Raw genomic sequence first — 14,240 nt, forward strand, 5'->3', positions numbered from 1 at the left:
CGTCACTCCCTCAATACTGTCCCTCCGGCAGTGCGGCACTCCCTGAGTACTGCCCCTCCGACAGTGAGGCGCTCCCTCAGCACCGCCCCTCCGACAGTGTGGAGCTCCCTCAGTACTGCCCCTCTGACAGTGAGGTGTTCCCTCAGTACTGACCCTCTGACAGTGCGGCGCTCCCTCAGTACTGCCCCTCCGACAGTGAGGCGTTCCCTCAGTACTGCCCCTCTGACAGTGAGGCGCTCCCTCAGTACTGCCCCTCCGACAGTGAGGCGTTCCCTCAGTACTGCCCCTCTGACACTGAGGCGCTCTCTCAGTACTGCTCTTCCAGCACTGCGGCACTCCCTCAGTATTGCCTCTCCGATAGTGCGGCGCTCCCTCAGTACTGCCCCTCCGACAGTGCGGCACTCCCTCAGTACTGCCCCTCCAACAGTGCGGCGTTCCCTCAGTACTGCCCCTCCGACAGTGCGGCTCTCCCTCAGTACTGCCCCTCCGACAGTGCGGCGCTCCCTCAGTACTGCCCCTCCGACTGCGTGGCGCTCCCTCAGTACTGCCCCTCCGACAGTGCGGCGCTCCCTCAGTACTATCCCTCCGACAGTGCGGCACTCCCTCACTACCGCCTCTCCGACAGTGCGGCACTCCCTCAGCACTGCACTGGGAGTGTCAGCCCAAATTGTCGTGCTCAAGTCCCTGGAGTGAGACTTGAGCCCACAACCTTCTGACTCAGAGGTGAGTGTGCTGCACACTGAGGCAGTGCATCAAATTTCAGTCTGATTTGGGCTCCTGTCAGGCACCGAGACACGTTAGACGTACTGTCAAAACGTTGTCGAAATGCCGACCACGTTACCCACTTTGGGCTGAAAAGTGTGATGTCATGCACTTGGGTAGAAGGTCACAGGCCAGGTGGATAAAGTGGTTAAGAAGGCATGCGAAATGCTTGCCTTTATTGGCCGAGGCACAGAATCCAAGAGCAGAGAGGTTATGCTTGAACTGTATAGAACACTGGTTAGGCCACAGCTGGAGTACTGCGTGCAGTTCTGGTCACCGCATTACAGGAAGAGGGTACAGAGGATATTTATGGGGATGTTGCCTGGACTGGAGAATTTTAGCTATGAGGGCAGATTAACATCAGAAATAGGAGCAGGAGTTGGCCATTCGGCCCCTCGAGCCTGCTCCGCCATTCAATAAGATCATGGCTGATCCGATCATGGACTCAGCTCCACTTCCCCGCCCGCTCCCCATAACCCTTCACTCCCTTATCGCTCAAAAATCTGTCTATCTCCCCCTTAAATATATTCAATGACCCAGCCTCCACAGCTCTCTGGGGCAGAGAATGGCAGGTTTACAACACTCTTGAGAGAAAAAATTCCTCCTCATCTCCGTTTTAAATGGGTGGCCCCTTATTCTGAAACTATGCCCCCTAGTTCTAGATTACCCCATGAGGGGAAACATCCTCTCTGATTGGGTTGGCTGGATTTGTTTTCCTTGGCACAGAGGAGGCTGAGGGAAGACCTGATTGAGGTGTATAAAATGATGAGGGGCCTGGATAGAATGGATAGGAAGGACCTATTTCCCTTGGCAGAGGTGTCAACAACCAGGCTTAAAGTAATTGGGGGGAGGTTTAGCGGGGATTTGAGGGGAAATGTCTTCACCCAGAGGGTGATGTGGGTCTGGAACTCACTGCCTGAAAGGGTGGTAGAGGCAGAAACCCTCACCACATTTAAAAAGTACTTGGATGTATTGTAGCCAAGTTTGCTAACGATACAAAGATGGGAGGAAAAGCAATGTGTGAGCATGACACAAAAAATCTGCAAAACATAGAAAATAGGTGCAGGAGTAGGCCATTCGGCCCTTCGAGCCTGCACCACCATTCAATAAGATCATGGCTGATCATTCCCTCATTTCCTGCTTTCTCTCCATACCCCTTGATCTCTTTAGCTGTAAGGGCCATATCTAACTCCCTCTTGAATATGTCCAATGAACTGGCCTCAACAACTCTCTGCGGTAGGGAATTCCACAGGTTCACAACTCTCTGAGTGAAGAAGTTTCTCCTCATCTCAGTCCTAAATGGTCGACCCCTTATTCTTAGACTGTGATCCCTGGTTCTGGACTTCCCCATCATCGGGATCATTCTTCCCGCATCTAACCTGTCCAGTCCCGTCAGAATCTTGTAAGTTTCTATGAGATCCCCTCTCATCCTTCTAAACTCGAGTGTATAAAGGCCCAGTTGATCCAGTCTCTCCTCATATGTCAGTCCCGCCATCCCGGGAATCAGTCTGGTGAACCTTCGCTGCACTCCCTCAATAGCAAGAACGTCCTTCCTCAGATTAGGAGACCCAACTGAACACAAGGACATAGACAGGCTAAGTGAGTGGGCAAAAATTTGGCAGATGGAATATATTAGAAAGTGTGAGGTTATGCAATTTGGCAGAAAAAAAATCAAAGAGCAAGTTATTATTTAAATGGAGAAAGATTACAAAGTGCTGCAGTACAGCGGGACCTGGGGGTCCTGGTGCATGAAACACAAAAGGTTAGTGTACAGGTACAGCAAGTGATCAGGAAGGCCAATGGTATCTTGGCCTTTATTGCAAAGGGGATAGGGTATAAAAGCAGGGAAGTCTTGCTACAGTTATACAGGGTATTGGTGAGGCCACACCTGGAGTAGTGCGTACAGTTTTGGTTTCCATATTTACGAAAGGATATACTTTGCTTTGGAGGCAGTTCAGAGAAGGTTCACTCGGTTGATTCCGGAGATGAGGGGGGGGGGGGTTGACTTATGAGGAAAGGTTGAGTAGGTTGGGTCTCTACTCATTGGAGTTCAGAAGAATGAGAGGTGATCTTATCGAAACGTGTAAGATTATGAGGGGGGCTTGACAAGGTGGATGCAGAGAGGCTGTTTCCACTGATGGGGGAGACTAGAACTAGGGGGCATAGTCTCAGAATAAGGGGCCGCCCATTTAAAACTGAGATGAGGAGGAATTTCTTCTCTCGGAGGGTTGTAAATCTGTGGAATTCTCTGCCCCAGAGAGCTGTGGAGGCTGGGTCATTGAATATATTTAAGGCGGAGATAGACAGATTTTTGAGCGATAAGGGAGTGAAGGGTTACGGGGAGCGGGCGGGGAAGTGGAGCTGAGTCCATGATCGGATCAGCCATGGTCGTATTAAATGGCGGAGCAGGCTCGAGGGGCCGAATGGCCGACTCCTGCTCCTGTTTCTTCTGCTCTTGAGTAAAATAATCACAAACCAATCCCATGCTAATCACAACCTGCTCTCATATTCTGATGTTGATCCCAGCTGTTTCATCAAAGGGAAGCCAGTTTTGCTGCACAAATCTGCCCAGCAACAGTGCCGTCACGCCGGCCAAGCACAACCCCCATTGGTTGGATGAAGCCCCGCCCCCCGTTGCTCTGGTGCGCCTGCGCGTCCGTGGGACGCCTGCCGGTCGCCCAGCAACCGCGCGGCGCACTGTGGGTAAAGCACGGTAGGCGGGGGCCCCTCCCCTCCCCTCCCCTCCTCTCACCCAACCACCCGCCCGAGGGGCGCCGGCGGAAAGTGGCGGGTTTGTGACGGACGTCCGACGGGTGGTGCGCAGCGGCCGCGCGGGGGAGGGGGGAGGGGGAGGCGGCCAAACCCAGCGAAAGGCGGAGAGATACCGACCGGCACAGTGCGGGCTCGCAGCTGCTCCAAGATGGCGGCCGGCTCGGCCGTGGGAAGCTGCGTCGGTGGGGTGTGGGGCAGTCACGTGCTCCGGCTGACAGACGTGCGCCCCGACCAATAGCCGTCGTAGCTATGGTTAGATGGGGGGGCGGCGCCCGGAGGATCCTCCAACCAATCGCAATGCAGCCTCGCGGGTTGCTCAGGGACACGTGGGTCCGCCTAACCTGATTGACTGTGCGCCGCAACCAATAGTCATCGTGGGAGGGGGCGGTGCCCGGCGGACCGAGACGGTTCGTTTGTTCCTCCAACCAATCGCAATGCACTGGAGGGGCGGGATTTGCGCTGGGCCACTTGCTGGCCACCGCGCATGCTCGGGAGGGAGCCTCCCCTACAATGGCCAACACAGGGTCAGCCTATTACAACAACAACTTATATCTATATAGCGCCTTTAGCCTACTGCAACCTCCCAAGCTGCTTGACACAAGTATTGTGCGACAAAAATTTGACACTGAGCCATACAATAAATTAAGGCAGGTGACAAAAAGCTTGTTTAAAGAGGTAGGTGACCAAAAGCTTAGTCAAAAAGGTAATAATATTTATTATTGTATTTATATAGCGTCTTTAACAAAGTAAAACGTCCCAAGGTGCTTTTCACAAAATGTTTACATACAAACAGATAAATTTGACACCGAGCCACAGAAGAACTTAGGGCAGGTGATCAAAAGTTTGGTCAAAGAGGTCGGTTTTAAGGAGCGTCTTGAAGGAGGAGAGAGAGGCAGAGAGACGGGGAGAGAGAGGTAGAGCGACGGAGAGGTTTAGGGAGGGAGTTCCAGAGCTTGGGGCCCAGGCAACAGAAGGCACGGCCACCGATGGTGGAGCGATTATAATCAGGGATGGTCAGGGGGGCAGAATTAGAGGAGTGCAGACATCTCGGCAGGGGGGGGTTCTGGGGCTCGAGGTTAGAGAGACAGGGAGGGGTGTAGGGGCTGGATGAGGTTATAAAGATAGGGAGGGGGCAAGGGGCCATGGAGGGATCTGCAAACACAGATGAGAATTTTGAAATCGAGATTTTGCTTAACCGGGAGCCAATGTAGTTCAGCGAGCACTGGGGTGATGGGTGAGCGGGACTCGGTGCGAGTTAGGACACGGGGCGGTGAGCACTGGGGTGATGGGTGAGCGGGACTCGGTGCGAGTTGGGACACAGGGCAGCTGAGTTTTGGATCACCTCTAGTTTACGTAGTGTAGAATGAGAGAGGCCGGCCAGGAGTGCATTGGAATAGTCAACTCTGGAGGTAACAAAGGCACGGATGAGGGTTTCAGCAGCAGATGAGCTGAGGCAGGAGCGGAGACGGGCGATGTTGGTTATGCTGTAGACAGGTGGTCGAAAGCTCATTTCAGCGTCAATGGGCAACACAGGGTCAGGTTATTAAAGGGTTGCTGCAGAATTGTTGGGGACAAGGATTATGGAGTCAATGGCAATCAGAGGGGGGAAACTCTCCCCTGGCTGGAGTCACAGCTAGCACAGAGGAAGTCTGCTCCGACTTTGCAGATCTTGGTCCGTAGCCCGGTAGGTTAAGCCGTTTTGTAATTTTTCTACCAATTACTTTAAATCTACACCCCCCGAGCTGTGGTTGTTGGAGCTCAAACACCTCGGCCCAAGACATGAGCTGCAAGAATCTCTCAAGGCAGTGTCCTCAGCCCAACCATCTTCAGCTGCTTTATCAATGATCTTCCCTCCGTCATAGGGTCAGACGTGGGGATCCACAGTGTTCAGTTCCATTCGCAACTCCTCAGATGATGAAGCAGTCCGTGCCCTAATGCAGCAAGAGCTGGACAACATTGGGTTGTGAGCGTCGCTGGGAAGCCCAGCATTTATTGCCCATCCCTACGTGCCTTTAAAGATGGGGGGTGAACCTCCTTCTTGAACCCCTGCAGTCCATGTGGAGTTACTCCCACAGTGCTGACTTTGTCGTAGAGGTTTAGTACAACAGAGAGGACAGTTAAGGGTCAACCACATTGCTGTGGGTCTGGAGTCACATATCGGGCAAACTGGGTAAGGTTTCCTTCCCTAAAGGGCATTAGTGAACCAGGTGGGTTTTTAAAACCACAATCTGGTAGTTTCATGGTCACCGTTACTCATAAGAACATAATAGGAGCAGGAGTCGGCCATTCGGCCCCTCGAGCCTGCTCCGCCATTCAATACGACCATGGCTGATCCGATCATGGACTCAGCTCCACTTCCCCGCCCGCTCCCCATAACCCTTCACTCCCTTATCGCTGAAAAATCTATCTCCACCTTAAATATATTCAATGACCCAGCCTCCACAGCTCTCTGGGGCAGAGAATTCCACAGATTTACAACCCTCAGAGAAGAAATTCCTCCTCATCTCAGTTCTAAATGGGCGGCCCCTTATTCTGAAACTATGGCCCCTAGTTCTAGATTCCCCCACGAGGGGAAGCATCCTCTCTGCAGCTACCCTGTCAAGCCCCTTCATTATCTTATATGTTTCAATAAGATCACCTCTCATTCTGCTGAATTCCAATGAGTACAGGCCCAACCTGCTCAACCTTTCTTCACAAGTCAAACCCCCCTCATCTCAGGATGCTAGATGTGTTCAATGAACCGATTCCCCCAGCTGCCGTGGTGGGATTTGAACTCGGGGCTCTGGACCATTAATGCAGGTCTCTGAATCACTAGCCCAGTAACTGGACCTCTGTGTTACTGTACCCGATAGCTCACCGCCTTTTAAATGGAAATTCCGCACACACACACAGGTTGTTTTGAATGGGCCGCTCAGCCCCTTAAAGGGGCCGCGTACCAACAACAAACATTTATGGGACCAGTGATTCTCGTCGGGCGAAATTGCAAAGTGCTGCAGTACAACGGGACCTGGGGGTTACTTGTGCATGAAACACAAAAGGATGGTATGCAGGTACAGCAAGTGATCAGGAAGGCCAATGGTATGTTGGCCTTTATTGCAAAGGGGATGGAGTATAAAAGCAGGGAAGTCTTGCTACAGTTATACAGGGCACTGGTGAGGCCACACCTGGAATATTGCGTGCAGTTTTGGTTTCCATATTTACGAAAGGATATACTTGCTTTGGAGGCAGTTCAGAGAAGGTTCACTCGGTTGATTCAGGAGATGAGGGGGTTGAGGAAAGGTCGAGTAGGTTGGACCTCTACACATTGGAATTCAGAAGAATGAGAGGTGATCTTATCGAAACATAAGATTACGAGGGGGCTTGACAAGGTGGATGCAGAGAGGATGTTTCCACTGATGGGGGAGACTAGAACGAGGGGGCGTGATCTTAGAATAAGGGGCCGACAATTAAAACTGAGATGAGGAGGAATTTCTTCTCTGAGGGTTGTAAATCTGTGGAATTCGCTGCCCCCGAGAGCTGTGGAGGCTGGGACATTGAATAAATTTAAGACAGAGCTAGACAGTTTCTTAACCGATAAGGGATTATGGGGAGCGGGCAGGGAAGTGGAGCTGAGTCCATGATCGGATTAGCCATGATCGTATTGAATGGGCTGGCTCGAGGGGCCGAATGGCCGACTCCTGCTCCTATTTCTTATGTTCTTATAAAGTAGGGAGGCCGCATTCCCTTGAATATTTTTCCCCATGCAGGCACGCCTCCGCCAGACTGTGGGGAATGTTGGTGGGAGGGAGCCCCGCGTGGAACACAAACACCGGCACGGACTAGTTGGGCCAAACGGTCCGTTTCTGCGCTGTACATTCCGTGCAACTGCACACGATTGCTTCGGGAGCTCACACACTCTCACACACAGAGGTTTGCTGATTGCACGGGTTGACAAGTTGAAATTTAATGCTGAAAAAAATGTGAGCTGCTACATTTGTGGGACACTATGTACACCTAATATACACTAAATAGAAATAAGACAACTTGCATTTATATCACACCATTCACGGCCTTCGGACATCCCCAAAAGCACTTTCCAGCCAATGCAGTCATTTTTGAAGTGGAGTCACTGCCGCGATGTAGGAAGCGGCGGGCAGCCAAAATAACGCACAGCAAGCTCCCGCAAACAGCAATGAGATTAATGACCAGATCATTTGTTGGGTTGTTTTCCCAGCGAGATATATCGGCCCCACGAGAACCTGCCAACACGCGGCTGTGGGATCTTTTACGTCCGCCCGCGAGAGGGCAGACGGGGCGGAGGTGAGGGGGGGGGGGGCTCGTATTCAACGTCTCATCCGAAAGACGGCACCGCCCCACAGTGCCGCCCCCACGGCAATGTTGGCCTCGATTGTGCGACCACGTCTCCGGAACGGAGCTGGAACCAGACAGTCGCCGGACTCGGGAGGCGAAAGGGCTGCCCAGTGGGCCGGTGCCGAGACCGAACGGTGAGAGTTCAAAGCCAGCGAGAGAGATTCGCGGGGTTCAGATACAGAAATCACTAAAAGCGAGCGGGCTGGTTGATGGGCGTGCATTTTTTAACTAAAGGCTCCTCGATTTTATCACCACAAACAAGAGAGCTAATGCTAAACCGACACGTCGGGTTTCAATCACAACACTTTTTTGGGCAGTTCAGTTTAGGAAGGATGTCAAAGAAAGACTTGCATTTCTATAGCGCCTTTCATGACCTCAGGATGTCCCAAAGCGCTTCACAGCCAATGAAGTACTTTTTGAAGCGTAGTCACTGTAGTAACTCGCACCGAGTCCCGCTCACCCATCACCCCCTGTGCTCGCTGACCGACATTGGCTTCCAGTTAAGCAACGCCTCGATTTCAAAATTCTCATCCTTGTTTACAAATCCCTCCATGGCCTCGCCCCCTCCCTATCTCTGTAACCTCCTCCAGCCCCGCAATACTCCCCCACCCAAGCGATATTTGTGCTCCTCTAATTCTGCTCTCTTCAGCATCCCCGATTATAATCGTTCCACCCCTGGTGGCCATGTCTTCAGCTGCCTAGGCCCCAAACTCTGGAATTCTCTCCCTTAATCTCTCCGCTTCTCTATCTCTCTCTCCTCCTTTAAGATGCTCCTTAAAACCTACCTCTTGATGCCCTAATATTTCCTTTCGTGGCTCGGTGCCAAATTTTGTTTGATTTACTCTCCTGTGAAGCACCTTAGAACATCTGGCGACGTTAAAGGCGCTATCTGAATACAAGTTTTGGAATGTGGGAAATGCAGCAGCCAATTTCTGCGCACAGCAAGGTCCCACAAGAGGGATATGCCAACGTGATCCTGGGCTGAGAAGATACAGCTCCAAGGGCAGAAACTGGGCCACTTTCGCTCGAGCAAAGATGGTAAAGAGGAAATGAGAAAATGAGACACAGGTGTTCAAAATTCTAACAGCTTTCGACACAGCAATCAAACAAACCAATCACTGGGCTGCATTTCTAGAGGCATAGAATTGAAAACCGTAGCAAGATCACACTTGGAGCACTGTACACAGTTCTGGTCGCCATATACCTTGGTTAGACCACACTTGGAGCACCATGCACAGTTCTGGTCTCCATATACCTGGGTTACATAAGAAATAGGAGCAAGAGTTGGCCATTTGACCCCTCGATCCACTCTACTAGTTAGATCCTCAAAAAATCCTAGAAGATTTGTCAAGTGTGATTTCCCTTTCATGAATCCATGCTGACTTTTACCGATCCTGTCTCTGCTTTCCAAATGCGCTGCTATTACATCTTTAATAATTGATTCCAACATTTTCCACACTACCGATTTCAGGCTAACCGGTCCATAATTCCCTTTTATCCCCCCTCGCCCCTCTCCTTTTTTAAAAAGTGGGGTTACATTAGCTACCCTCCAATCCATAGGAACTGATCCAGAGTCTATATTATGTTGGAAAATGACCATCAATGCATCCACTAATTCTAGGGCCACTTCCCCAAGTACTCTAGGATGCAGACGATCAGGCCCTGGGGATTTATCGGCCTTCAATCCCATCAATTTCCCCAACACCATTTCCTGACTAATAAGGATTTCCCTCAGTTCCTCCATCTCACCAGACCCTCGGTCCCCTAGTATTTTCGGGAGGTTATTTGCGTCTTCCTTAGTGAAGACAGAACCAAAGTATTTGTTCAATTGGTCTGCCATTTGCTTATTCCCCCATTATGAATTCACCTCATTCTGACTGCAAGGGACCTACATTAATCTTCATTAATCTTTTTCTCTTCACATATCTATAGAAGCTTTTGCAGTCAGTTATTATGTTCCCGGCAAGCTTCCTCTCATACTCTATTTCCCCCCTCCTAATTAAACCCTTGGTCCTCTGCTGAATTCTAAATTTCTCCTAGTCCTCAGGTTTGCTGCTTATTCTGGCCAATTTATATGCCTCTTCCTTGGATTTAACACTAACCCTAATTTCCCTCGTTAGCCACAGTTGAGCCATCTTCCCCATTTTATTTTTACGCCAGACAGGGATGTATAATTGTTGTAGTTCATCCATGTGATCTTTAAATGTCTGCCATTTCCTAACAACCATCAACCCTTTAAGTATCATTCGCCAGTCTATCCTAGACAATTCACGTCTCATACCATCGAAGTTACCTTTCTTTAAGTTCAGGACCCTCGTCTCTGAATTAACTGTGTCACTCTCCATCTTAATGAAGAATTCTACCATATTATGGTCACTCTTCCCCAAGGGGCCTCGCACAACAAGATTGCTAATTAGCCCTTTCTCATTACACAACAGCCAGTCTAGGATGGCCAGCCCTCTAGTTGGTTCCTCGACATACTGGTCTCGAAAGCCATCCCTAATACACTCCAGGAAATCCTCCTCCACAGTATTGCTACCAGTTTGGTTAGCCCAATATCTATGTAGATTAAAGTCACCCATGATAACTGCTGTACCTTTATTGCATGCATCCCTAATTTCCTGTTTGATGCCATCCCCAATTTCCTGTTTGATGCCATCCCCAACCTCACTACTACTATTTGGTGGTCTGTACACAACTCCCACTATCGTTTTCTGCTCTTTGGTGTTCCGCAGCTCTACCCATATAGATTCCACATTATCCAAGCTAATGTCCTTCCTTACTATTGCATTAATCTCCTCTTTAACCAGTAACGCTACCCCACCTCCTTTTCCTTAGACCACACTTGGGAGCACTGTGCACAGTTCTGGTCTCCATATACCTGGGTTACATAAGAATATAAGAAATAGGAGCAGGAGTCGGCCATTTGGCCCCTCGAGCATGCTCCAGCATTCAATACGATCATGATTGGTCTGATCATGGACTCAGCTCCACTTCCCTGCCTGCTCACCATAACTTTTTACTCCTTTATCACTCACAAATCTGTCTATCTCCACCTTAAATATATTCAATGATCTAGCTTCCACAGCTCTCTGGGCAGAGAATTCCACAGATTTACAACCCTCAGAGAGAAGAAATTCCTCCTCATCTCAGTTTTAAATGGACGGCCCCTTATTCTAAGACTATGTCCTCCAGTTTTATTTTCCCCTATGAGTGGAAATATCCTCTCTGCATCTACCTCGTCGAGCCCCTTCATTATCTTACAAGTTTCAAGAAGATTATCTCATTCTTCTGAACTCCAACCTACTCAACCCATCTTCGTAAGTCAACCCCCTCATCTCCGGAATCATCTAGTGAATCTTCTCTGAACAGCCTCCAATGCAAGTATATCCTTTCTTAAATACGGAGACCAAAACTGTACGCAGTACTCCAGGTGTGGCCTCACCAGTACCCTGTATAGCTGTAGCCGGACTTCGCTGCTTTTATACTCCATCCCCCCTTGCAATAGTATCGTTGAACTTAAGGGGAGGCTGGATCAACACATGTGGGAGAAAGGAATAGAAGGATATGTTGATGGGGTGAGACGGAGAGGGGTTGGAGGAGACTGGTGTGGAGCATAAACACCTTCATAAGCCAGTTGGGTTGAATGGCCTGTTTCTGTGCTGTCAATACCCCTTGTAATTTTGAACACCATTAATAAATCTTGCGTTATCCTTCTCTGCTCTAAAAAGAAGCACACCCCAGTTTCTCCAGTCTCACTGCATAACTGATGTCCCTCATCCCTGGTATCATTGTAGTAAATCTCCCCCTCCAAGGGCATATCATCTTTCCTAAAGTGTGCTGCCAAGAACTGGACTCCAGCTCCCATGCAGTGAGTTATGACGGTTTAGCGATAACTTCCTTGCCCACCGATTTCGGTCAGCCAAAGAGTTATGGGGCAAAGACGGGTAGATGGAGTTCGATCACAGATCGTCCACGATCTCATTGCATGGTGTGACAGGCTCGAGGGGCTGAATTGGCCTCCTCCTGCTCCTGTGTAAGCGGTTCGAGGGGCTGAATGGGCCTCCTCCTGCTCCTGTGTAAGAGGCTCGAGGGGCTGAATGGGCCTCGAGGGGCTGAATGGGCCTCCTCCTCCTGCTCCTGTGTAAGCGGTTCGAGGGGCTGTACGGGCCTCCTCCTGCTCCTGTGTAAGAGGCTCGAGGGGCTGAATGGGCCTCGAGGGGCTGAATGGGCCTCCTCTTGTTCCTGTGTGACTGCAGGTTACTGCAGAAGTTAAAGGTACGCAGAGTCAGAGGAAATGTATTAGCATGGATAGAGAATTGGCTGGCGAACAGAAAGCAGAGAGTCGGGATAAATGGGTCCTTTTCGGGTTGGAAATCGGTGGTTAGTGGTGTGCCACAGGGATCGGTGCTGGGACCACAACTGTTTACAATATACATAGATGACCTGGCAGAGGGGAGAGAGTGTAGTGTAACACAATTTGCAGATGACACAAAGATTAGTGGGAAAGCGGGTTGTGTAGAGAACACAGAGAGGCTGCAAAAAGATTTAGATAGGTTAAGCGAATGGGCTAAGGTTTGGCAGATGGAATACAATGTTGGAAAGTGTGAGGTCATCCACCTTGGAAAAAACACAGTAAAAGGGAATATTATTTGAATGGGGAGAAATTACAACATGCTGTGGTACAGAGGGACCTGGGGGGTCTTTGTGCATGAAACTCTTTAGGTGCAGCAGGTAATCAGGAAGGCGAATGGAATGTTGGCCTTCATTGCGAGAGGGATGGAGTACAAAAGCAGGGAGGTCCAGCTGCAACTGTACAGGGTATTGGTGAGGCCGCATCTGGAGTACTGCGTGCAGTTTTGGTCACCTTACTTAAGGAAGGATATACTGGCCTTGGAGGGGGTACAGAGACGATTCACTAGGCTGATTCCGGAGATGAGGGGGTTACCTTATGATGATAGATTGAGTAAACTGGGTCTTTACTCATTGGAGTTCAGAAGGATGAGGGGTGATCTTATAGAAACATTTAAAATAATGAAAGGGATAGATAAGATAGAGGCAGAGAGGTTGTTTCCACTGGTCGGGGAGACTAGAACTAGGGGGCACAGCCTCAAAATACGGGGGAGACAATTTAAAACTGAGTTGAGAAGGAATTTCTTCTCCCAGAGGGTTGTGAATCTGTGGAATTCTCTGCCCAAGGAAGCAGTTGAGGCTAGCTCATTGAATGTATTCAAGTCACAGATAGATAGATTTTTAACCAATAAGGGAATTAAGGGTTATGGGGAGCGGGCGGGTAAGTGGAGCTGAGTCCACGGCCAGATCAGCCATGATCTTTTTGAATGGCGGAGCAGGCTCGAGGGGCTAGATGGTCTACTCCTGTTCCTAATTCTTATGTTCTTATGTGACAGGCTCAAGGGGCTGAATGGGCCTCCTCCTGTTTCTGTGCGACAGGCTCGAGCGGCTGAATGGGCCTCCTCCTGTTCCTGTGTGACAGGCTCGAGGAGCTGAATGGGCCTCCTCCTGTTCCTGTGTGACAGGCTCGAGGAGCTGAATGGGCCTCCTCCTGTTCCTGTGTGACAGGCTCGAGGAGCTGAATGGGCCTCCTCCTGTTCTAATGTTCTTGCATTCTGTATTCTATGCCTCTATTTACGAAGCCCAGGATCCTTTAAGCCTTTTTAACGGGCCTTCCCAACTAGCCCTGCCTCCTTGAAGGATTTAAGTGCATACAGCCCCTCCAGCTCGCTCTGTTCCTGAACCTCCTTTACAATTTAGCGCATATTTAATTTCATTTCCGAGTTTTCATCGCTATGGTTTGAGCTCGAAAGCCACGGGTTCTCCCAAAAGCCATGGGCTCGGATTAGCCATTTTTGGTGAATTCCCTGGCACCATTCGAGTAAATCTCGGCCTGGACATCCTTCCTAAAGTGTTTTAAGATTCATACGGCTCTGCACACGTCAGCATCAAAGTCCCCCGATAGCCAGAGTGATCATTGTTCAGTCCCGATCAACAGCCGAGTCAAATCGCTGCAGGAGATAGGACAGACAAGTGGATCGGGTGAACGGCCTCTCTCCGGTGTGAACTCGCTGGTGTCTCAGCAGAGTGGTTGAAGGAGTGAATCTCTTCCCACCTATCATCATCATAGGCAGTCCCTCGGAGTCGAGGAAGACTTGCCCCCACTCTAAAAGTGAGATCTCAGGTGACTGAACAGTCCAATACGAGATCCACAGTCCCTGTCACAGGTGGGACAGACAGTGGTTGAGGGAAAGGGCGGGTGGGACAGGTTTGCCACACGCTCCTTCCGCTGCCTGCGCTTGCTTTCTGCACGCTCTCGGCGGCGAGACTCGAGGTGCTCAGCG

General features: G+C 50.2%; 2 protein-coding genes across 3 annotated transcripts in view; both read right to left on the reverse strand.

Moving 5' to 3' along the window:
• LOC139235699 (zinc finger protein 271-like) overlaps positions 1-14,240 on the reverse strand; it is a 105,142-nt gene that overhangs the window by 88,134 nt on the left and 2,768 nt on the right. The gene's annotated exons all lie outside the window — the stretch shown is intronic.
• LOC139235611 (uncharacterized) overlaps positions 1-14,240 on the reverse strand; it is a 75,312-nt gene that overhangs the window by 42,896 nt on the left and 18,176 nt on the right. The window contains exon 1 of one of the 2 annotated variants that reach the window (XM_070866650.1): positions 3,652-3,762. The exons of the other annotated variant lie outside the window; for it this stretch is intronic. The gene's annotated coding sequence lies outside the window, so the exon portion shown is untranslated. Of the gene's footprint in view, positions 1-3,651; positions 3,763-14,240 lie in introns of those variants that run through there. 2 annotated transcript variants of the gene reach the window in all.

This window comes from Pristiophorus japonicus, chromosome 23 (assembly GCF_044704955.1).
Source record: "Pristiophorus japonicus isolate sPriJap1 chromosome 23, sPriJap1.hap1, whole genome shotgun sequence".
Lineage (NCBI taxonomy): Eukaryota > Metazoa > Chordata > Chondrichthyes > Pristiophoridae > Pristiophorus > Pristiophorus japonicus.